Source organism: Carcharodon carcharias, chromosome 5 (assembly GCF_017639515.1).
Source record: "Carcharodon carcharias isolate sCarCar2 chromosome 5, sCarCar2.pri, whole genome shotgun sequence".
In the NCBI taxonomy this organism is placed as follows: domain Eukaryota; kingdom Metazoa; phylum Chordata; class Chondrichthyes; order Lamniformes; family Lamnidae; genus Carcharodon; species Carcharodon carcharias.
In genome coordinates, this window is record NC_054471.1 from 67398359 (window position 1) to 67423999 (window position 25641).

General features: G+C 42.4%; 1 protein-coding gene across 3 annotated transcripts in view; it reads left to right on the forward strand.

The window, feature by feature from the left end:
- Positions 1–25641, forward strand: part of ankrd6b (ankyrin repeat domain 6b) — a 231035-nt gene that overhangs the window by 54794 nt on the left and 150600 nt on the right. For 2 of the 3 annotated variants that reach the window (XM_041188596.1, XM_041188600.1), the window contains exon 1: positions 18805–18924. The exons of the other annotated variant lie outside the window; for it this stretch is intronic. The gene's annotated coding sequence lies outside the window, so the exon portion shown is untranslated. Of the gene's footprint in view, positions 1–18804; positions 18925–25641 lie in introns of those variants that run through there. 3 annotated transcript variants of the gene reach the window in all.

The following is a 25641-nucleotide window of genomic DNA, read 5'->3' on the forward strand; positions in this document are numbered from 1 at the left end:
ACCCCCTCCTCCCCCTCCACCCCCTCCTCCCCCTCCACCCCCTCCTCCCCCTCCACCCCCTCCTCTGCCCCTCTGCCCCTCCTCCTCCTCCTCTCCCTCCTCCTCCCCTCCTCCTCCTCCTCTCCCTCCTCCTCTTCCTCCTCCTCCTCCTCCTCCCCTCCTACTACTCCTCCCCCTCCACCCCCTCCTCTGCCCCTCCTCCTCCTCTCCTCCTCCTCCTCCCCCCTCCTACTACTCTTCCTCCCCCTCCTCCTCCTCCCCCTCCTACTACTCCTCCTCCCCCCCACCCCCTCCTCCTCCTCTTCCCCCTCCACCCCCTCCTCCTCCTCTTCCCCCTCCACCCCCTCCTCCTCCTCTTCCCCCTCCACCCCCTCCTCCTCCTCTTCCCCCTCCACCCCCCTCCCCCCCTCCTGCCCCTCCCCCTCCTGCCCCTCCCCCTCCTGCCCCTCCCCCTCCTGCCCCTCCCCCTCCTGCCCCTCCCCCTCCTGCCCCTCCCCCTCCTGCCCCTCCCCCTCCTGCCCCTCCCCCCCCTTTCTTCCTCCTCCCTTTCTTCCTCCTCCCCTTCTTCCTCCTCCCCTTCTTCCTCCTCCCCTTCTTCCTCCTCCCCTTCTTCCTCCTCCCCTTCTTCCTCCTCCCCTTCTTCCTCCTCCCCTTCTTCCTCCTCCCCTTCTTCCTCCTCCCCTTCTTCCTCCTCCCCTTCTTCCTCCTCCCCTTCTTCCTCCTCCTCCTGCTCCTCATCCTCCTCCTCCTCCTCCAGGTTGGCGGGCAGGCCACTAACCCCAGTGGGCTTATGAAAAAACGTGAAACCTCATCCAGTGGCGGGATGAGGTTTCATGTCTGTTTTTAATATGTTTAATAAAGTTTGTCATATTTATTAACATGTCCCATCTCATGTGACATTGTCACATGAAGTGGACATTTTAAGTTTTTTATTTTTCTATTTTTGATGTTTATAAAGCTTCCACCGATCTCCCTTGAGACAGCACTTAGTCTCAGGGAGATGTGTGCTCTTTCGGGGGAATCCCCCCCCCTCCGCACAGGAAACGCAAAGTGTTTCCCGTCGGGCAGCTCACTGGGCAGGCCTTAATTGGCCTGCCCACGCAAAATGGCAGGGCCCGCTTCGGCGGCAGCGATTGGCTGCCCGCCTGCCGCCGAACCAGTCGGGCCCGCCCGCCCATCAAGGGCAAAATTCTGCCCCAAGTCTTCACTCAGTTAGTTGGTTGCACTCCGCTTGCTCGTTTTTCTTTGAACTTCTCAAACACCAGTTTTTGTAACTTTTTTTTCCATGAATGTCAGCTCTATTCTCTGGAGTTCCCGCTTTAACTTCCTCCAATCTATTCATCCCTCTCTTCAACTTTACAAGCCTTCATGAAGTTAATTTGTTCAGTGAATATTTTTATCACCTCTCTTTGCCTCCCACAGACTCGGCATCAAATTACTTGGGATGATTCCTGGCATTTATGGTGAACATAAGTTGGCATTGTTCACTTCAGGACTATATGGGTGAAGGTAGTCAATTTCAGGAGCTCAAAGGATTTTGGGATGGAATTTCAGTGCATGGGGCCTCGAAGACTCAGCTGCTAAAGGTGGACTGAAGGCTGCGGGATGCACAAGAGGCTAGAGTCCGAGGAAGGCAGAGTTTTCAGAGAGTTGCAGGTTGGAGGAGGTTACTGAAGTAGTGAAGGGCAAGTCTCTGGAGGAATTTAAACATGAGGGTGAAAATTTTAAAATGCTAACAGTTAACGTAGAGCAGTAAGCACAAGGTTGATGGATAAAAAGGGCTTGGTATGAGATCTAATATGGGAATCATTTCTGGATAAGTTTATGTTTGTGACAGTGGAGGATGGGATGCTTGCCAGAAGAGTGTTGGAAGATGCAAGTTTGGAGGTGATGGAGGCATTGAGGAGAATTTCAGCAGAGATGGGGCTGAAGCAGTGTTATGGTGATTGAACTAGGCAGTCTTTCTGGTGAAGAAGATATAGGACTGCATTTTACAGGCACCTGCTGAATGTGTTTTTGGTAGAGGGGCGGGGTGCGTAAAATAGGGCAGGTGCCCACCCCATCATCTTTCCATCAACACCTGAGCTCACCCCCATAATACGAAGGGTGGGTGGGTGGATGTCGAAATCAGCAGCCCACCTGTCACATTTAAGTAAATAATCAAGGTTAAATTGAACTTGTTAACAAGCCAGTTGACCCTTATAATATGCTACCCATGCCAAAATCCGGGTGGTGTGGGCAGGCCACTTTTTTTAAAGAAGCTTTGTCAAGAAGCAAGAAGTGGGGTGGGCAGTAGCGGTTATCTTTGCGGGGTGCCCTTTGCAGATCAGGGGCAGACCCCTAAGATAGTGCCCCCCACTTTCTTCCTACCCGCCTGGTTCCATTAAACACACCATAGCCACCCTCCCTGCTCAAGCCTTACTTGGCTCCATGATCCATGGGACACCTTCTTGTTCCTGGTTGCAGTCTCAACAGCGCCTATTAATGCACTGCTGGGGACAGATGGAGCTTTTGGCCAGTTGGATTGGCTGGAAGCTCCTGAGGGCAGAATTTGGGTGGATGTCCCACACTGCCCCAAATTAGCCTGCCCGCAGCACGGTATGGCCGTGGGGCAGACTGGTGTGGAGCGGGTTGGCTCCACGCTAACTTTTATTCTGGGGGTTGTCATGGCAATCCATCTGCACCCCCTTCCCACCCCCTGCTCCATGCTGTGATATTCTGTCCATGAGGTCAGAAATGCAGAATAAGGTCAAATAGGACTGTGAGGTTGCAATCAGTTAGCTTAACACGGGGGCGGTGGCCTAAGAGGGGTCTATGGTGAAGGTGCAGATGGTTTTGGAGGGGTCAAAGACATTGATGTTAGCTTCCAAAATTTAACTGGCAGAAATTGTGGCTGCACCTTTGTAAAGGTGCTTTCAATATAAGTGTTGCAGAAAAAGCATCCTGGATTGTTTCCAGATTGTGTAGTAACAAGATCACAAGCTCACAGGCTGAAACAGGAAAATGAGGAAGTTAAAAGGCAAGGAAAAGGCATTGAAGTTCAATTAGCTGATACTATCTTTGATAAGATTATTCAGGAAGAGAGAATAGAAGAGAATGCAGCTGAAGTGTTTAGCTCAAGGCAGATGGTAGAATTACAACAAAAGGATCCTTGAACAAAGCAGTTATATCAGGGAGCTTACTCGGAAACAGAGGCAGAATGTATTCCAGAATGTTATTACTTTAAGGGTAATTTGTTAATGAGGAAGTGGCGTCTGTATAAAGTTTCAGCAGATGAAGAATGGCTGGAAGTGCAACAGATTGTTATACCATCTGGATATAGAAATGAGATCCTGAGAATAGCTCATGAAATTCCAAGGGGGAGACATTTAGGAATTAGGAAGACACAGGCAAAAAATAAAAAAACATTTTTATTGGCCTGGATTGCATAGAGATGTAGTCAAATTCTGTAGAACATGTCAGGTGATAGGAAAACCACAAGCAGTGATTAAGCCAGCATCTTTTAATTCCAATTCAAGCAACTTTTACTAGGGTCATGGTTGATTGTGCAAGCCCCCTCCTCCACCCAACAAGACTAAAAGTGGAAATCAATACTTGCTGACAATAATGGATATATTTACAAGGTTTCCAGAAATGATACATTTTGAGAAATATTACAGCAAAGAGAATTGGCTAAATTTTTTACAAGATATGGTTTACCTAAAGAAATACAATCAGATCATGGTTCAAATTGCTGTTTAAGGAAACACTGAACAGCTTGGGGATAAAACAGTTTAAGTCAACAGCTTACCATCCTGAGCGCAAGAAAGATGTCATCAAACTTTAAAAACTGTGATGACGGTCTACGGGATTCTGAGGAGGCTTGACAGGGTAGATGTTGAGAAGATGTTTCCACTAGTGAGCAAATCTAGGACTAGGGGACATAGTTACAGAATAAGGGGACACTCATTTAAAACTGAGATACAAAGGAATTTCTTCTCTGAGGGCAGTGAATGTCTGGAGTTCTCTACCCCAGAGAGTTGTGGAGGCTAGATCACTGAAAGTATTCAAAGAGGAGGTAGATAGATTATTGAAATATCGGAGAGTTGAGGGCTATGAGGAGCTGGCCCAAAGAGGAGTTGAGGCCTGGAGAATATCAGCCATGATCTTATTGAATGGTGGGGCAGGCTTGAGGGACCGAATAACCTACTCCTATTTCTTATGTTCATATAGTCAAGACTATCCATAAGATTGGGATAGGGGAATTCCATTCTTGATTTTTACTATTAGGGATGCTCCTAATGTTATCGACTGGATTTAGCCCTTTTGAATTAGTCTGAGGTATGAGTCATGAGGTAAGGGGACCGCTAAAGTTAATTCATGAGAAGTTGGTGGGTCAAAGTTCAGAATCTACTCTCCTGGATTATGTATCAAATTTCAGAGAAAGATTGAAGAGAGCATGTGAATGCGAGGGAATGTTTAAAGATATCACAGCAGGTGATGAAAGTGAAGGTGGACAGAAGAGCCACTGATCATAATTTTGTTGCTGGGGAAAAAGTGCTGGTTTTGTTACCAGTACTGGGTGAATCATTAAAGGCAATGTTTAGTGGGCCTTACAGGATTGAAAAGAAATTGAGTGAAGTAAATTATTTGATAAATAGTCCAGATAGAAGAAAGAAGCAGAGGGTGTGTCATGTAAATATGCTTAAAGAGGAAGTAGGTAGATTTTTGAAATATTGGGAAGTTGAGAGCTTTGCAGAGCTGGCACGAAAGAGGAGTTGAGGCCTGGGGCAGATCAGCCATGATTCTACTGAATGGCAGGGTAGGTTTGAGGGGCCAAATGGCCCACTCCTGCTCTTGTTTCTTATGTTCTTAAGCTCTTAAAAATACTTTGACAGAGAAGACCACCAAAAGGAGGTAATAGTAGTGGTGGATAGGGAGAAAGAGGTAAAAATGAAGGATTCTGAAATTGATTTTCCTTTAATCAAATTGGATAATGAGGGGGTGCTTAAAAATTTGAACGTAATATTGGGTTACCTTCCATACAAGTGCCAAAGTAATTTGGAGAAGTTATTGCAGTCACTCAAAGCTATTTGTGCGAATAAGTTGGCGAGGACAAATCTAGCTACACATGAGGTGAGTATAGGAGATTCATTTTCACTAAGGCAACATCCTTATAGATTAAGTCCAGCAAAGTTATCATAAGCACAGAAAGAAATCGAATTCATGCTTCGAAATGACATAATTGAGTCTAGTTGCAGTAACTGGAGTTTGCCTGTTGTGATGGTACCGAAACCAGTTGGAACACAAAGACTGCGTGTGCACTATCAAAAGGTGAATGCAGTGACAAAAGCAGATTCATGTCCTATACCACAGTTGGAAGATTGCATTGAGAAAGTGGGACAATCAAAAATTTATCACAAAGATTGACTTGCTGAGAGGGTATTGGCAAGGACCGTTATCGGAGAGAACAAAGGAGATAAGGGCTTTTGTGATGCCAGATAGACTATATCAGTTTAAAGTCATGCCATTTGGTATGAAAAATGCACCAGCAACATTTCAAAGTAACAAACAAAGTAATTACAGGACTGAGCAATTGTGCTGTTTATATTGACAACTTGATAGTCTTCAGTCAAACGTGGGAGGAGCGTTTATAACACCTGGAAAAATTATTTAATCAACTGCAGAAGCTCATTTGGTGACGAACTTGGCTAAAAGTGAGTTTGTAAAAGTACAAGTTACATATCTAGGGCATACCATTGGACATGGTAAGGTGGCTCTGAGAGATGTGAAAATCAAAGCTACCGTGGACTTCCCCGTGCCTACAACAAAACAAGTTTTGAGATTTCTGGGCATTTTACTGGAAATTTGTACCAAATTTTGGCAGTGTGGTTGCTCCAATACTGAACTATTAAAAAGGAACAAAACTATTCAATGGACACAGGAGTGTCAGAAGGCATGTGACAGTTTAAATATTGTATTGGCTGTGACACCAATTGTGGCAGTACCTAATTATGCCAAGCAATTTAAGTTGGCTGTTGACACCAGTGATGTAGGCATTGGTGCGGTACTGTTGCGGGAGGATAAAACTGGAATTGAGAAACCAATATGGTATTTTTCACGACAGTTGAATGTACAACAGAGAAGATATTCAACAGTCGAAAAGGAGACTCTGGGTCTGGTGTTAGTATTGCAGCATTTCGAGGTTTATATTGCAGACAACTCATCCGAAGCAATTGTTTATACAGACCACAATCCTTTAAATTTTCTGGACAGATTTTGAGACCAAAGTGCAAGACAATTCAGTTGGAGTTTATTACTGCAACATTTAATTTAGAAATTATACACGTGGCTGGATGAGAAAATCTAATTGCAGATGCATTGTCGAGAATTTAATGCTCAAAGGGAAATTGAACATTTAAACATGGACACTGGACTGAGATGACCTCTGTTGATACCAAGGAATTGTATATATATTATCTTAATAGATGCATCTGGTAATGGAATACAGAAAATGCTGGTAAAACTCAGCAGGTCTGACAGCATCTGTGGAGAAAGAAACAGAATTAACATTTTGAGTCTATATGACCCTTCTTCAGCAGTATTTTGCTTTTATATTATGGTAATGTAATATATTGGGTATATAGATAAGTACAGTAGGCCGTGTAAAATGGGTTAAGAAAATGAAGCCATCTTTTAAAATGATGACGGTTCATTTTTCCATAAGGATGGAGGTGTCATGAACCTAACATATAATTTTCATACTTTTCTGGCATATTATGAAGTAGGTTTATGAGGGTAAGTATAGTTGGATCCATGTGTTTTGTAGTCAAGCCAACTGCAAACTTTAAATCATCCAAAGAAGCTAGGTGCTTGACATGCCAATGAATAAATATGGATGCTGGCTTAGCATGTAGGGTCTGAAGGGAATTTGCATTTTTAGATAAATGAAGGGATATTTATATTTCAAAGGGAACTTAGTCTGTTTACAACTAGTCAGATAAGCAAGGCTAAGGAATGTGTTTTTTTTTTCCAAAGGTTACTGACAATGTATAGCAGCAACATGAAAGTTTTTATCTTATGAACAAGATACAGTTTCAAAGACATATGGAACAATAGAATTTACTTATTAAAAGAGAGAAACATATATAAAGGAGAATGAAAGGTTATGTATCAGAAGGTTATGTAAGATCTAACAAGAGTGTGTGAAATGGACTTATTGAAGCCTGCAGCATTTGTGCATAAGTCTGCTATCGAACAAAACTAAAGCTGGAAAAAAGCCATTTTTGGAATTCCACTGTCCAGTGTGTTAACTTGCTGGGTTTGTTTTAAATCTAAAATATATTGTGGACCATTGCCCTAAAGGGAGTGTAACTGAAGCTCAGGTTAATTAGGAATTTTAGGAGTTATTATGGTAATAATTGTAGTCTTATGTATGTACATGATATCTTTTATTTTGCTAATAAATATTTAAATTTAATTTTTTTAAATCACTAAAGTTCTTGGTGGACTTATTGCTTCTGCTTTCAGTGCACACATCTCGTAATAAATACAAATTGCAAAACCGTTGTGATAGTGTGACCAAGTTTCCCTCTTGGATTTGGTCTGCCTGGCACACGTCATCTGCCACAACCTTGTTACATCATTATTGCATTTTATTTACTTAATTGTCTTGGGAAATTAATGTGAAACTGCTGATAAAAGCCTCATAGGCAGAATATTACAGGGGAGCAGACGGATTGCTACGCCTGCTCCATGCCAGCCTGCTGCACAGCCATAATAAGCGGTGGGCAGGCTAATTTAGGGCACTAGGGAGGAATTTCCCCCTCAGGAGTTACCAGTCAATTCGATTGGCTGGCAGCTCCATCAGTCCCAGCAGCGCCAAGTGCACGTTAGTGGGTGCTGCCAGGACTGCAACCCAGAACAAGAAGTGCTCATGGATCTCGGAGCCAGGTAAGGCTTGGACATGGAGGGTAGCTGTGGTGTGTTGCCAGAGCTCTTTGTATTACGCTCATCAGAACAAATGCAAGAATGCCAAATTTCAAAAGATTACTACAATTTATACTATAGGAGAAAAGTATGCTGATTGGTTGGCAAGTTGACTGTGATTGCCAAAGGTACTGCCATGGATAAAATAAAGGAGAACTACAGGCTTCCCAAGTTCCTGCATAATTTCAAAAAGGTGCAAGGCTTGAGCATATTCCTTTCCTTTGCAGAGAACTGATCCCTGCATATGAATGTATGTCACTTATAGCAAGCTAAAATGAGCCACATTATGAGCTCAACTGATCATCTTAAGTTTGTTCTTAGTGTAGCTAGTAGCACACTCAAGATTGTTCAGCAAGTGTTGCTCAATCATGGAATCACATCTAACAGTAGATGTTTTGTTTTGCATTTTGTAAGTGTGGGCTGGTTGAGTATGACCTGAACTCTGCCTCTTATGAACATCCGAAGGAACATGCTGTTTGATTCAATCAGTCAATCACTTGGATGTATGGCCCACAAACCTGTCATCACCCATGATGAAAGCTTAATTTTATTTGCATTTAAAAGCTACTTTCCCTTTGGCCTAACCCCCCTTTCCTCCTGCTGTCCTTTAGATTGATTTGTGTTTCAGTGTCAGAGAAAATTTGTTATTGAGTGTCGCTAAATGTGATTTTCAGAAGCACCATTAGTGCAGCTTCATATTCTACTATTTCGGAATCTCTTCCCTTGACTTTTTTATTCATGGTATATTTTGTTTTTCAGGTTAAGGGTAGAACGCTTTTTTTGTATTTTGCATAAATTCAGAAAGGTGTTCATTTTGAATGTTATCAGAACAAATACGTTTTGTGGCATAAATTTAAAAGTACTGTATTATGCCTTCCCCTCCTCCAATGCTGTGTGAAATTCTCAATGCACCACCTTGTGACACCAGCTGTTCTGTTGTCAATATTCTGCTAATTTTCAAAGGGTGCTTTTACTTTGATCAGCTGCTGTACGTTTCACCTCAGTGGAATGATGTGTAGCCACAGGAATTTTGTTTTTTAATGTGAGAACATATACTTCATGCAATTTCTCTATCTGTTCCACCCTGTCCCATGGGAAAAGTACAGACACTGCTGAGAATCTCAGTGGTGGGGTTAGCGTCTACGTTTACACAGCCCTGCAGCTTGTACCTCTTGAGTATTGAGATTCCAATGTGGTCTTCCCCCCCGTCCTTTAAATACAAAGGAAACAGATATCAAGGAGCTAATTTTAACAGGTTTTGCTGGTTGGAAGTGTGTGAGCTAAGGCATACAATTTAATTCTGAGTGGGCTGTCTTTTGTGGGAGTAGAAAGGCCAATGAAGTGCAAATCCCCATCACCTTTTATGTAAATCAGACCCTTGATGGCTGTTTCTCTTGGTAGGCAATTCGGAGACAATCCAACCACAGGGAAAGCTCTTCAAGTGAGTGTGCTCCAAACCCCCGCAATAGTGGATGCTTGAATGCTACTACTGAGACATATGGTGGCTGTGGCAGTCCATAGTTGAGGCAAGCATTTTTAGAGGCCTTGCTGGCAAGGGCAGAACCATTTGTCACATTCCCTGTGGGAAGTAAGCATCAACCCGGAAGGCCACAGAACATTTCCTAGATGCCAAGGTGCCCAAGAGTGTAGGGCTAATAAATGGCTACCATGCACTGCACAGGCAATCGAGAGTGACTCTCTTGATCCTGGCTTTTAACTCCAAGAGCAACTCTTGCAGGTAAGGACTGAGGTGAGCAATAAACTGTCCAGCTCTCCACAGCATGAGTCCTAGGAGGTTTTTAACTCCTAGGCCTCATCTGCATTGGCCCATCTGTCTCCTGCCAAAACTCTGAAGGAAGTGTTTACTGAGAATTTTGGTAGGAGACTGTCATCAGGCAGTCAAAGGAATGGTGCCTATCAATCAGGTAAGAGGTTTGGAGTGGGATGGGGAGGGTATCATAGTCAGGAGAGGAGAGGGATGGAAACCTGGGGTGATTGGGGCCCAAGGCTTCCTCCTGCTCTCTGGGCCTTTAGGGAAACAAAAAAAAACTTCTGTTTTCTTTTGCGTTGACTGTCTTTTGATCCTAGATTTCTTCCCCACGTGGGTTAAAATTGTAGCCAGGTCCTGCTGACCCCTTCAGAGCCTGGTGTGTATCTTTTAAAGCAGGACCCTGATGTCTTAAAACAGGTGCATCGCTCACTTACTAAAAAGAGCAACCTCAAGTTTGCTTCTTGCATCGGAGGTTAGGGCTAATTTGCTGGCCTGATTTTTTTTTAAGTGATAGTCAATGGATGCTACCCTGACGGATGTCCCATGAGGGTGACCTAGGCTATGCTGAGTTAGCTGACCTAAGAGGAGTGAGCAGTGTTGACCTCAGTGCCGCTGAGTGAGGGAGGGAAAAGGTGTAAGCAGTACTTGCTTTAATATGTCATCACTGCATGAGGGTTGGATTGAATGTGGTCGCAATGCTTTCCATGGTTGAAGATCTTGTCAGTTCTCTCTCAGCCCAGGCCAGAAGAACTGCCATGTAAGTGAGGGGCCAGAGGACAACTGGTCCTTTGGTATTCAGCATCTATAGGAGAGCAGTGCAAAGAATCGGATTTTTGAGAAAAAGGACAATCTCAATAGGAGGCAAGCTGCCAATCAATGCAATCAGTTTACTGGTCATAGATGAGGTATGGTGCTGACACATGAGAAGCATAAAATGATTTTCATAATGCTAAGCTTTTGCCACATCTCAGGTGTACCTGCATTACTATGTCTATCAGCTTATTTTTTTCTGTTTAGGAAGCCCAGTAGCTCATGCCTCAGTGACGAACTTGCACGCAACCCATTAAAGCTGTTTTGCAGCAGTTTTAATTTAATTAGCAATTTCTTATAGCATTTTTTGAATTTTGTGGGATTTAAGGAGCAAACAATACATCCACTTTTCCTTGTTAATCTGCATAACACTTATCCAGTTTTCCTTTTTGTTTTGAAGAAATCTAGCCCCTGTTATTGGTAGAGTGGGTTCTCGGGTCTATGGACTATTCCTGCTTCTATTTCTTACATTCTTGTGAAGACTGAAAGTTTGCAGAAAAGGCAGGGGTGAAATTAAAACTGAAATGAGGAAATGACAAATTGAGCAAGTAAAATCAAGAAAAACCTAAAGATATTTTATAAATAGCAAGAGGACTTGAGTAACTAAGTTACTAAGGACTGAGTAACCCATTCGAGATTGGAAAGGTAGAGTAGAGGGCATATGTGATACTTCATTGGCCAAGGCCTAAAGTATAATTAAGAGCAGGGAGCTTATGCTAAACCTGTATAAAACCATATTTAGGCTGGAGCTAGAGTACTGTGTACAATTTCTGTCGCTGCTTTGTGGGGATGATGTGATTACACTAGAAAGCATACAGAGGAGATTTACAAGGATGTTGCCAGGAATGGAGAATTTTAGCCAAGAAGAAATAATGGACAAGCTTGAGCTGTTTTCTTTGGGACAAAGGAGGCTGATTGGAGATTTGGAAAGAGCTGGAAAGTTGGATAAGACTGGATTGCTCTTTTTCGGCCAGCACAGACATTAAGGGCTGGTTGGCCCCCTGTGCTGTAAGGCTTTGTATGCTCCTGTTGTGGCAGCAAAAAAGGGGTTCCAGGTGTGAAACGTTTCGATCTGTAAAGGAGGAGGGTGGGTTACCTTGAGGTGGCAGATGAAGCAGCACGGCAGAGCCATGTGTCTTGCAATCGGTCTGTTCCGGCTTTTCCACATTACAAGTTTTAATTTATTTGGTGGATTCAACCCTACAGCAGCAAAATTTTGGCTGGCAGCTGGGCATCAATCAGCACCAATTGGGGAGTCACTGGCATAAAACTAAATGATGCTAAGGGGATTTCAGAAGGGAAGAGGGGTGTGCTGGACTGGGGAGGCTGAAATGTTTCTTATGAGACCCAGAGGTGCATTCCTGCTCCTTAAGGTTGTTTCCTAATTTATTCAGTTTGGAGAATGCTTTGTGAATGTGTTCCAAAATTTCATGGCCTAACACATCCCGTTACATCAAAATATAAGCTAGCATCTAATTTGGCAACTTTTTTTAATTCTTTCTGGAAACTGGTATGGCTACTCTATCTTCATTAATTTCCATCATTTCTGACCAAGCCTGTAAATGTTTATTTTGAAAAATTATAAAGCAGGATTATTTTTGATGAGCTGTATTTTTCTTTGTTAATATAGTTTTAAATATTTCATGTACTCTTCCTTCCTACACACTATTCTTTGCCAAATAGATGGCAAAGCAGCATGACCCAGACAATGAGAGATGCTCTTGAATGGTCTAGGTCAGGGGTCCTAACCTCTGAGGATTTCTTTTTTTGTTTAAGTACCTTCCTGTTAAGCATGGCATAGTACATGGGCACCTCAATATGTCATCACAAGATCGGATTTTTAAAAAAAATTGTTCACCCCCTTCAATTCTATGATCGGACTACTTCTACATGAATGTTTTGTGCCTTTTTTTGAGGGAGATCAGGATTTGGAAGAGCTAAAAGTGATAATACTGGACCAGACTTCTTTTAAATACAGAACAAGAATTTTCTCCATCTGATTTATGCCAGCATTTACATGCTGATCTTGCTAGTGCAAACTTATGCAAGGCCTTTACCTTCTGGTGTATAGTAATGTAAAACAGGTGGAAATCAGTGTAAATAACCGGGGACTGAGACAAATATGGAACATGCATCTATCTATCAAGTCCCTCTCTTATCTTATTGATGTTTTGAGTTTCAAATGTGAAACCAACAAACCATCATTTATGATGGCGTGTTTAAATTAATAACATAAGGAGCAAGAGAAGACCACATGGCCTGTCAAACCTGGTCCGCCATTCAATATGATCATGGTTGATCTTGGGCTTCAACTCCACTTTGCGCCTGCTCCCTGATCCTTTGATTCCCTGAGAGACCAAAAATCTATCTCGGCTTTCAATATACTTGATGAAGACGCATCCACCATCCTCTGGAGTAGAGAATTCCAAAGATTCACAACCCCTTGCATGAAGAAATTTCTCCTCATCTTATTTATAGTTGATTGCCCCCTTACCCTGAAACTATGTCCCCTTGTTCTAGATTCCCCAGCCAGAAAAAACAACGTCTCAGTATCTACCCTGTCAAGTTCCATCTTAATCTTGATGAGATCACCTCTCATTCTTCTAAACTCTGAGTAAACTCAGTTTACTCAGCTTTGTATCATAGGACAACCTTCTGTTTCTTTTAATGGAGTAGATTCCGATGTCATAAAATGCATTCAAAGATATTGAAAGTATTGTGCAGGTCTCAGTAAGGAGAACTTCTTAAATCACTAAAGAATACCAAAAATAGTGACTTTGGGACCTAGAGGTTTGGGCACGGCTATTTGAAATTAAGTAAATTAAATGAGTACAAAAAGACTTGAATAATGGGTAGATATCGGCATAAAAGTATTATTGAGCTGAGAAAAATGAACTTGTATTACTGGAATTTACTAACGTCCTCAAAAGAGAATTTAATGAGTGGAGCAAAATGTTGCACTGTGAGCTTAGCATCTCCCTTCCTTTTGCTGGAACTGGTTTTATAACGTCCAAGAGTTGTGATCATCACAAAACACATTATCTATGAAGTTTTTGCTTTGTAAACTCTTCCAAAACAAACACCTGGATTTTTACCTTTAGGGCAGGGATTGCAAGTAGGGCCATTTCCCGGCATTGTGATCCCACATCCTGAGTGGCTGCTCCCACCCACTGTATTTTCACCCTGCAGAGTTGAGGACATTTTGGAGTTGGGCCATGCCGCCAGAAGCAGGCCTGAGGCAGAAGTGCAGGCAAGCACATGCCAAGGCAGCCAGGTTAGAAGGCCTACCTTTGCTGAGGCATTGGCCCAGTTTTGTGGATGAGCACGAATTCCCCGAATCCTCACCCGCATGCCATCCTCACCCACCCTGTTCCCTCTCACCCCCTTTCCTCTGCAATCCCCATACATAATCATCCAGTATCTACTATGTGCAGAACTCTGATCTCTATAGAAAATTTGCAAGTATCTGAGATGTCATAAAACTGTCGAGATAAACAGTCATTCAAAAACCACTTCAAACAAACATATTCCTATTAAGTGGCTATAAAACTATCAAGATGAATGAACTTTGCAGACCTGTTGGTAGTTGTGTCAACAACCCCTGCTGAGCTGAATTCATTAGGTGGGGTTTGGAACTCAACCAAACATTCACAATAGGATTCCATTGCACAGCTGCATTAACAAAACCTACAATGCTGAATATATTAAACCTTCTGAAGTTATTGAAAGAATTCCTTCATCTTTTCAAACTTAGAAGCAATGGAAGAGATGACTGAGTTGTCGTTCAATGAAAAGTTTAAATCACAGGGGGCAATTGACAAAGTTAAATCTGAAAATCACTATTGTTCAATGCAGAAAAATATTTTATCCATTTGAAAGCTTTTTCGCTTTAACAATGCTGGTCAATTTAATGGTCACTTACCTTCTTAAGAATGAAGCCCTATCAATCACTGCATTAAAACATATTTAACTTATCATACAGCATTTCGATATGACGTGACGTTGTCAACACCTTTTGAACTTGCATGTCAGAAGGTTCCCGACTACAGTCTAGGCTTCCACCATGGTTTGCAACATCTCTGAGCTGCCGTGAACTACATAGCCGTCAGAAGTCTGCCTGACTCCATTAAAATTACAGAACGTCTGGAATGCCCAACCCACCATAGGAACTGGCATGGTCAGGGGTGCTGCATGTGGGCTCATGACCTGCACTCTCATCCTGCGCCAATCAAAATTGTTGGAACAATAATGGGAGTGGGAATCCTAGACTTGGGGCCCTGCCCCATTTCCTTCCCTCCCCCCCCCATTTTTAAAGCCCACTTGCCTCCATTCCAACATGGACAGAGGCATGAAAATCTGGTTCAAAATCGTTTGATGAGCAGATGACTGAGTCAATGAGTAGACTGCCATTGCCAGTAGTTGACTGTTGTGATTGATTATCAAAGTCTGATTCTCACTAGCTTTGGGGACCAGGAAATGTCTTACCCTGTCACTCCCCCCCCCCTTCAAAAAAGGAAAAGGAGGGAAAGGAATTTCATTGACATAGTGCCTATCATATCCTCAGGATGTCCTAAGGCACTTCACAGCTGATGGGTGATTTTTTAAATATAGTCATTGTTGTCATGTGGACAAGTGTGACAACCTATTTGTGCAGTGATTTTACTCTGTTATTCATGTTGTAAGTGTAGACAGAAGTGTAATAAATAAATGATTATTTGTGCATGAAAGTACTTCAAATGCCAATTCTGAAAAGAGATTATCCAGGGATGGAAAGGGAAGGTGTTATTAATTCAATCTGCAGGAATGTGATAAAGGGTTGTCAAGTTTGAAGGCTATAATCACCACCATTTTGTTTTCACTTGAGTGACTAGCTAATAGAATTCAAAGGGAAATATAGACCTTGGGAAGTATTAATGAGGAATTATGCTTTCTTCCGGAATCTCTTCTCAAGTGAACGATAAGCTCTCTTTGATATAGAGTGATGGGTTTTCCATTGGTGAGGTATGACTTTTTGTACAATCTGATATTTAATCTACCTTTTACAGTTTATTATTGAACTGTGATCTTCACTCAACTAAAAATAAAATGGCTGATCTTGTCTTTGGGTGCTAGTGCTCCAAGGTTGGGACAAGAAAAATCATCCAGAGCTATTTGCGGTCTGTCAAACTGTGTTACAAGATGTCTGCTTAAGTGAGGACAGGAGTGAGGCAGTAGACATTGAACCATCTACAGGGTTGGTGGGAGTGGGCAATGGAGGAAATGAGAGATAGGAAGGAGATTAGAAAGATTAATCCTTGAATGATGATTTGAGTTTGGTGGTCACAAGGAAAGGCATGGGCCAGGGTGGTTGAGGGAAATGGCAATTGTGAACAAGTCACACTTAAATTACAATTGATAAATAGTTCTTCCAAAAAAAAGCAGCAAGCTGGATTTGCTGATTTTAAAGCAGTAGTTTTCTAACTTTTCTTTCAGATAATACGTTAAGCCAAGCCCCATCTGCACTCTTGAGCTGGCACAGAAGGTCCCATGGCTCTATTCAAAGAAGTACTTCTGTAGAGATTGTCCTTTGTTTGCACTGGCACATGGGGATGCCCTGTGTTGGCATTAATGCAGGGAATGATTTCCTGTGCCACTGGTAATGCAGGCAATGATGGAATTTGTCCTGTGTATTAGAAAAATATTCAAAATGATGCTTGATGTTTCTAGATTGCAGCAGTGGTAGATTATAATGACGAAAGCATATAATTTCAATACAACTTTTCTCAAGTTAAAGCACTACACAATTTTTTTTTACGAATTTCTCTTGGGCTGCTTTTGTCTTTAAAGGCATATAAATTACAACATATAAATTGTAATCCATTACCATTCTTCGCTTCTCAAAGCTCACTTGTAGCTTTGGCATTTCTGAAATAGTTCATGTTTTATCCTTAGGCCATCATGGATTCCTTTTGTGTTCCATCATATTGATAACAGTCCAGACTGTTATTTAAAAAAATCATATTTTAAAATACTTGCATGGCACATTTATCATATCTAGATGTTTCTTTTAAGCTGAAAAAGATATTATTTTTTGCTGTGCTTCCCTTCTGATAGTTAACATAAATGAGGACAGACTGGTAAAAATGTTGATATTAGAATATGAACAAGGGGCAGGAGTAAGGCATTCAGCCCCTCGAGCCTGCTCTGCTATTTAATAAGATCATGGCTGATCTGATAACCTGAAATCTGCATCCCAGCTACCTCCGATAACCTATCATCGCCCCCCTTGCTTACCGTGAATTTTTCTACCTCTGCCTTAAAAATATTCAAAGACTCTGCCTCCACCACCTTTTCAGGAAGAGAGTTCCAAAGACTCATGACCCTCTGAGTGAAAAAAAATTCACCTCATCTCTGTTTTAAATAGGTGACCACTTATTTTTAATCAGTGACCCCTAGTTCTAGATTCTTCTACAAGAGGAAACATCCTCTCCACATCCACCCTGTCAAGACTCCTCAAGATCTTATACAATTTCAATCATGTCACCTCATACTCTTCTAAATTCCAGTGGATATAATCCTAGTCTGCCCAACCTTTCCTCATAAAACAACCCACTTATTCCAGGTGTTAGCCTGCTAAACCTTCTCCGAATTGCTTCCAACGCATTTACATCCTTCCTTTAAATAAGGTGACCAATACTGTACACAGTATTCCAAATATGGTCTCATTAGTGCCCTGTACAACTGAAGCATAACCTCCCTACTTTTGCATTCAATTCCTCTTGCAATAAATGATAATGTTCTATTAGCTTTCCTAATAACTTGCTGTACTAGCCTTTTGTGATTCATGCACTAGGACACCCAGATCTCTTTGTACCTTAGAGCCCTGCAACCTCTCACCATTTAGATAATATGCTTCACTTTTATTCTTCCTGCCAGAATGGACAATTTTACATTTTCCCACATTAAATTCCATCTGCCAGATCTTTGCACTCGCCTAACCTACCTATATCTTTTTGTAGCCTCCTTATGTCCTCTTCACAACTTACTTTCCTACCTATCTTTTGTGTCATCAGCAAATTTGGCAACCATCCTTTCAATTCTTTCATCCAAATCATTTATATCAATTGTAGACAGTTGAGGTCCCAACACTGAACTGCTTTTGTACCAGTTTTAATTTTGTTAATTAAATTAATTTTAAGTATTAATTTTATTATGTAATTGATTTTTTTTTTAATTGGGGTACTTTATTATGGTTACTTTAGCATACAATTCAGTAGCTTAAATTAATACGTCAACATGTTTGTTTGGTGCCTAATCTATCCTGGCACCCAGTGGAATAGACTGCATATGAACATATGCAATGTGGAGAGGGCAGTGAAGCACAATGACATAATATCCATCACCCTTGTACTTAATGTCCTGTATAAGCTCCCAGTGCCTCAACACCTTAAATTCTTAATCTTTTGTTTCAATTCTTTCGTATATAGGCTATTCATCAACTGGAAAATTCTGTTCAGTCGTGAACACCACATTACAACAAGGACGTTGAAGTCATGGAAAAGATGCAGCGTAGATTCACTAGAATGAAACTTTGAATGAATGGATGTTTTTACGGGATACATGAAAAAGTAGCGTTGCATTTAAGGCGACAGATGAATAATGTTCAAAATGATGTTACTGACATTTACATGGATGGATTATCCTAATAGCTAATTAGTCGTGGAAGGATTGTTTCTCATTGCATAGTAGAGGTGTTTCAGCCAACAGTGCAGGAACTAGCTTTCTGCCTTGACCAGCTTTGTCAACTTGATCTCCAACTTTACGGATCTTTTTATCTGAAACCCTAACAGATTTTCCCGCCTGGAGAACTCCCAGCTCTGTCAACTCGACCTTTAAACATGGCTGTCCACAGGTTGGATTTTTGCTCAGGGGGCCGTGGGCTGGATTAGAAGTCGGGCCTACCGTCCCTGGAACCAGTATGGAGGTTGCTGGATGCGGAGGTGGAAGGCCTACCTCTATGTTCTGGCACAGAGTTGGATTAAAGTAAAAAAAAAATTAAACGTGCCTCCAGCCCTCACCTCTCACACTCTTAAGCCAGAACTCGTACAAGACCGAATAGTACTCGGAGTGGTCTGATGATGCCCTTTCTGACATATGACAGGCAAAAGAAGATCTGACTCTAGAAAAGGCCATCCAAATTGTCAGGTAGCCTGAAATTCGTCAACAACATCGGCCCATTTTACATGACAAGGTTAAGCCATGGTATAGAGCAATCCCAACTGTCCAGCTGAGAAAGCAGCAAAGGCGAAGGAGACTTCAGGCCGAGGAAGACAGTACCTAGAATAGACTACGCAATGGTGGGAGACCATGTCCGCTTTGGAGCCAAAAGGCCTCAGGTAAGAGCAATACCCAGCTGTTAGGAAACTCCAATACTTAAGTTCAAATCGAAGTTGGAGGCAGAGGACTCCAATTCTCGGCAGACTGTGGGCCTTCGGTGCATGCACCAGGCTTGAAAGGGCCATACATGCGCAGTTAGTGTTTCTTTTACATTCTTTGGCCAGAAACCGGCCCTGTGCACCTGCGAAGAAGAAGGAGGAAATAAAAGAGCGAAATGGTGTGAAATGGGAAGTCAGGTGATCTGAACTGGAGCGCCATTGCAGATTTTGTCTCTCTAGGAGCAGGACACAGGGAGGGTTACAGGTAGAAGGTTCCAAACCAAGAAGGAGCTCCCAAACCATAGAGTGGGACAGAAATAGGTCCCAGAAGAAAGTCCCAGGCAGGGACAAAGACAGGGATCTGAAATAGGCCCCGATTTTAAAAGAAAGATGCAGAGAAATAGATTTAGAGGGAGAGCTGCAGGGAACAGACTTAAAGCAAAATGGGCTTGAGAGAAGTCTGAAGATCCAAGGTGGCAGGTGAAGATTGGTGATTCCTTACTGTGGGCTTGTGGAGCAGTGGTGTTCTGCTTGGCACAGCCGAAGATCTGCAAATTGTGTTTGGAAGGTGAAGCTTGAATGTGCTTGGAGATTAGCAGGAGGTGGTGGCATAGTGGTATTATCACTAGCTGAGTATTCCAGAGATCCAGGGTAATGCTCTGGGGACCCAGATTCAAATGACAGATGGTGAAATTTGAATTCAATTAAAAAAAAAATTTGGAATGAAGTCTGATGATGACCATGAAACCATTGCTGATTGTTGTAAAAACCCATCTGTTTCATTGATGTCCTTTTAGGGAAGGAAACCTGCCATCCTTACCTGGTCTGGCCTACATGTGACTCCAGACCGACAGTAATGTGGTTGATTCTTAAATGCCCTCTGAACAAGGGCAATTGGGGATGGGCAATAAATGCTGTTGTAGCCAACGATGCCCACACCCCATGAATGAATTTAAAAAAAATCCAGGGGAAAGGAATCGTGGAAGGCAAGATTGAAATCCTGGAGGTGGATCTCTGTTGAAGCCGTCCGAGTGGGAGTGACGTTTGAAAATAATTCAAATGTGGAGATTGGTAACCCTTGTGGGAAAGGCGGAGGGTGTAATTTTCTGCTCCTGCCAGCAACGGGTGTGTTTGGTGACATGAGTGGACAGTATGGCAATAAGGCCAAAAATCAGTGTAATGCCACCGTGAAATCAGTTTGCGATTGTCTACTCCAACCGTCAATGGCAGGCCGCGTTACCCACCATCATACATCAGGATCCTAATTTCAAGACTTCAGCATCTCATTATAAGTCCTGTTCACCAAATCAACCCCCGACGCTGAATCATCTGGGCACGTCGGCATGATTGCACACCATGTTTCATAACTGTACATAAGCAACCTGCACCTGACAAGCTGCACTTCACTCGGGCCTTGAAGGTTTATTTTACCTACCTTGCTTCGGGCAGCACTTGCAGTCATCAGCAACAGGCTTTACAGGCAGCAGCACATCACTTTTAGGGGAGTTAATGGGCAAGCCTCTACCTACCAGACCAGCCATAAGGTTGGGGGAGCTATTCAATGGCTGCAGGGCTAGGTCTCACTTGGGAGTCAGGAGAAGTGGCCTTGGGCAAAAAAAGAGGCTGCAGGTCAAGGACTGTACTGAAGAAGGGGATATTCCAGTTTGTTTGTGTGTGTGGGGGCACATGTTGATCTGTGCATGTGGCCTCAAGGTGGTGAGGGCCGAGGAGGCAGCCTCTGGAGGAGATGAGGCTAGAGAGAGATGTGAGGTTGTATAAGAGATGTCCCTTGAGCTAGCAGAGAGTTGTTATGACATGTCAGATGATGTGTGCCAGGCAGATCAAATCCACGAGGGAAACTTGATCATGTGGTCACAACCATTTTGCAATTAGTATTTTATTTTGCAATGCGTGCCCTGAACTCAGAAGTAATAAGATTACCATGACTACTGAGGTTTTTAGAAAAATGAATTGAACATTTATTAATAAAAGGAAAGATTTCAAGCACATACATGGGTCTGTACTAATTACTACTTTAATAACTCAAACCCCTAATTAACCTGACTTCCTGTTACACCTCCGTTAAGGCAATAGTATAAACAAATAGATTTAAACAGACCCAGCAAAGCAACATGATACCCCGGGTAGTAGAATTCTAAGTCGGTTTTTTCATTTTTGGTTCCTGTAGACAGCAACTTGATGCACAGAGGCTGGATGCACAGAGGCTGGAGGCTTTTCACATTTGTGTTAGATGTTAGAATCCTCTTACACACAGCCTCATCTCTTTTATACATGTTTCTCCCTTTTTAACGCCAATTCCATTGTACCGATGTATCTTCGGAACTTTACCCTTCTCATAATATGAACACTATGAAAAGATTTGTATTATCAGTAACATTTGGGGAAAAATAAACACACTGTTTGACTTAGCTCCCTCTGGCTAGGTGTAACATACTACCATCTATTTGAAATATAAACTACCCTAACTTATCTATAAATGCAAATTTTCCTCACACCTCACATTCTAAAACTTCAGCTTTGTTTACATATTTTCAAACCGAGCTGCTTGTTGATGACTCAAAGCCTCCCTACCAGCTGTCTCCAATTCAATTAAATCTCTCTCTCTCACATGCACACATGCACACACACACACACAAAACCCCACTATTAACCTACCCTTACAATAAATCACAATATTATGAAAATTATTATATTTTCATGACGGAGTGAGATGCCAGTGAATGTGTGATGGACTTGCGGGTGTAAGAGTTTAGAGTGATGAGTTAGTTGCCTTATCCTGATGGCACACATGAGATCGTTCATCCTCTTTCTGCACTGGATGGCCACCCTCTTCTGTGCTGTGTTGGGATGGACCACCCCCTCCCAAGCTGGAGTGGTGAGATTATTGGACCTCCCGCGGCCAGAGCGAGAGCAGAGGATATCACGGCGGGCCTCTGAAAGGTATTTTGGTGACGGGTCACAGAACTCTTCCTGGCTTTCAGGGCCATGTCTTCACTGGAGCAGGCCTGGGCTGCAGCATTGAGAACTGGGTGAGCAGCTGCAGTTTAGGTATGGCACTCAAAGTGAGGAAACGGTGTGGCAACAGCGTGACGGGCGATTCAGAGGCTGCCGCCAGTGTGATAGCATGTTTCCCATATCTGCATAATTAAATGATACGGCGCAAAAACCTGCCATTGTGGCTGGTGGGTAAAAAGTCTTTCTTCATGCCCGCTATCGCAGTTAGTGCAATTTTGGGACTCTTCCGCCCAAAATTTCAGTGAGACTGATTGTGTCACAATGTCACAAAGTCTGGGTGGGTTGTTGAGAAATTCATGGAATCTGCTTTGGTTCCATCTGTCGTTTACTTTGGGAGTGTGATGTGTCTGACCACAGTTCGGCTGGCAATTCACATGTGCCGCATACTTACCCTGAATATTAGAATATAAGATAGATATTGTAAATTGTTTTATCTTTCCAAATTTGTGTCTGTAAAGATATAGCTGGGGTAAAAGAATTGTGTGATTTAAATCACTTTCTTGTGTTTGTATTAAGATCTTTCCAACCTTTTTGTCTGGTGTAAAATAGTTCATTTTATTTCTTGTTTAATAACTCTTTTATTATTTTTGTTAAAAGTTCCTGTAAATTTGTTCAGTAACTTTCTCCATGGTTTCAAAAAAAAAACTAGGACCTATCAAGCCAGGTTTCACTCTGGGATTTGACATGTCCAATATTGGCACCAGCTGGGATCATAACACAGCAATCTCTGCACAGTGTTTTAACTGCAACCAGCTGGGACACTTGGTAAAGCTGTGCAAGTCTAAGACATCAAGACATGTAGAAGATCCCAATAGTCCACAAGATTGAGGTACCATGCCAGGAAGAAGTCCAACCATGCTCCTTGGGTGAGATCAGGGATCCCGGATTCTCCTTTTGGAATGCTAACATCCCTGTAAATGGTCACCTCAGCAATTTCAAATTAGACATGGGGGCAAATGTGATGGTCCTCGCTGACAAGGAACCATAGCTGAAAGACCTCTGGCTATGGCTTACAGATACGCCACAATATGGCCCTGGAGAAACCCAACTTTTGGTAATGGGCATGATTATAGAACAAAGATAAAAACAAAAAAACTGCGGATGCTGGAAATCCAAAACAAAAACAGAATTACCTGGAAAAACTCAGCAGGTCTGGCAGCATCGGCGGAGAAGAAAAGAGTTGACGTTTCGAGTCCTCATGACCCTTCGACAGAACTTGAGTTCGAGTCCAGGAAAGAGCTGAAATATAAGCTGGTTTAAGGTGTGTGTGTGGGGGGCGGAGAGATAGAGAGACAGAGAGGTGGAGGGGGTTGGTGTGGTTGTAGCGACAAACAAGCAGTGATAGAAGCAGAATATCAAAAGATGTCAACAACAATAGTACAATAGAACACATAGGTGTTAAAGATAAAGTTGGTGATATTATCTAAACGAATGTGCTAATTAAGAATGGATGGTAGGGCACTCAAGGTATAGCTCTAGTGGGTTTTTTTTTTATTTTATATAATGGAAATAGGTGGAAATAGGTGGAAATCCCACCTATTTCCATTATATAAAATAAAAAAAAAAAACCCACTAGAGCTATACCTTGAATGCCCTACCATCCATTCTTAATTAGCACATTCGTTTAGATAATATCACCAACTTTATCTTTAACACCTATGTGTTCTATTGTACTATTGTTGTTGACATCTTTTGATATTCTGCTTCTATCACTGCTTGTTTGTCGCTACAACCACACCAACCCCCTCCACCTCTCTGTCTCTCTATCTCTCCGCCCCCCACACACACACCTTAAACCAGCTTATATTTCAGCTCTTTCCTGGACTCGAACTCAAGTTCTGTCGAAGGGTCATGAGGACTCGAAACGTCAACTCTTTTCTTCTCCGCCGATGCTGCCAGACCTGCTGAGTTTTTCCAGGTAATTCTGTTTTTGTTTTATGATTATAGAACATCTCTGGTAAGGTGACAAGCAAATATTTGAGATTTTGTACGTCATCGAAAGCAATCCTTTCTCCCTTGAGCAGGGATGCCTGTGTTGCCCTTAACCTCCTCAAAACAGTAGATGATGTCAAAACAACCTCTTTCATCAACTACACAGAATTGCAAATTTCTGAGAGGTCCTCCAGTGAATACAATCTCGACTGGGACTTCAGCTCTGAATTGTCTTCACGTTTTGCGGAGCTGATTTGTCCAACTTCCTTGCAGGTAGCAGAAGCTCCTCTTTTGTCAGACCAGCCAAACCTTCAGATAAGTACCACCATACTTTGAGTGGAAGACACAAATGAGAATGATCAGCAACAGAACAATGAGCCCCAAACTCAGGCTCCAATGATTGCTGTCACACAACCTGGCAACAAAACTGCAATTTCCAGCAGAAGCACACAGTAGTAAGGTGATGCTGGAGCAGGAGCGTAGCGACCATCAATTCATCAGAGCGCGCACACTGAGGTACAAGGGCAGGTTGATAAGGAACATTTGAATGGAATGGAGATACACCTTCAACTCCCAGAAAAATCATGCCAAGCTCCACAGAGAAAGAAAACCTGTGTTCATACTATGAAGGAACAGAGTGAACACTCCCTCCGAAAGGAACAGGACAAGTCTTTGTTGTCTGAACAAAGCAGATGGGCTGTTGATCAGGAAAAGTTCAACTCCAAGGTGTGCAAAAAGCAAATCAAATGGAGACAATTAAGTGCCAGAAACACAGAATACTACAATTTCAACTCCAAGTCAACAAAGCTTGCTCAAAACAACAGGGATTACCATTCCTCCAAATGTGACCAGAACGAGATCTGGAAGAATTGTTAAGCCTCCACTCCATCTGAATTTATAAAGACAGAGGCCTGAGTTGGGGGAGAAGGGATAGCATTTAAAGAAAGATCGTATTGTAAATATGTTGGGTAAAGACTTGGAGGGAGTACAGCATAAGGCTGTTTGGGACTGGAGAATAGTACTGCTCACTGTACAATATAGAGATGCACATGACAGGAGACAGAGTTGTATGCAGAGACTCAGAGAGGATTCATGAAGTTGGCTCCTGGTTATACTTTGTACATGTATGACTAGTTATGTGTTACCAAGAAACACTGCTGTTCAACCTTACAAGCCTCTGAACCTTTTAGTGAGACCTACTGAACAAAACCTTGCAACAGACATCTTAATGGTATATGTCATCTCGCCAACACAGCTCTGCCAGGAAGGGATAATGGGATCCCAGCCCAAGCACCAACCCACTCCCTTTAGAAATTCACACTGTTTTCTTACCCAAATTTTAAACATTTCCTGACTCAGTATTGAGAGGCTGAGGCCTCATAATTGAGTACAAGCAATTGCAGTGTTCAGAAATACACTTTGATAAGTAACAGAGCCTGCTAGAAAGTAGACCTATGTAGACTTAAGAACAAAAAAACTGCGGATGCTGGAAATCCAAAACAAAAACAGAATTACCTGGAAAAACTCAGCAGGTCTGGCAGCATCGGCGGAGAAGAAAAGAGTTGACGTTTCGAGTCCTCATGACCCTTCGACAGAACTTGCGTTCGAGTCCAAGACTTGGTTGATTGAAGCTGTTAGGACAGTCTTCATGCATTCTTCATTGTGCTGAGCCCTGGTGAAGCTGCTATTGATATGTAAATTGATGTGACA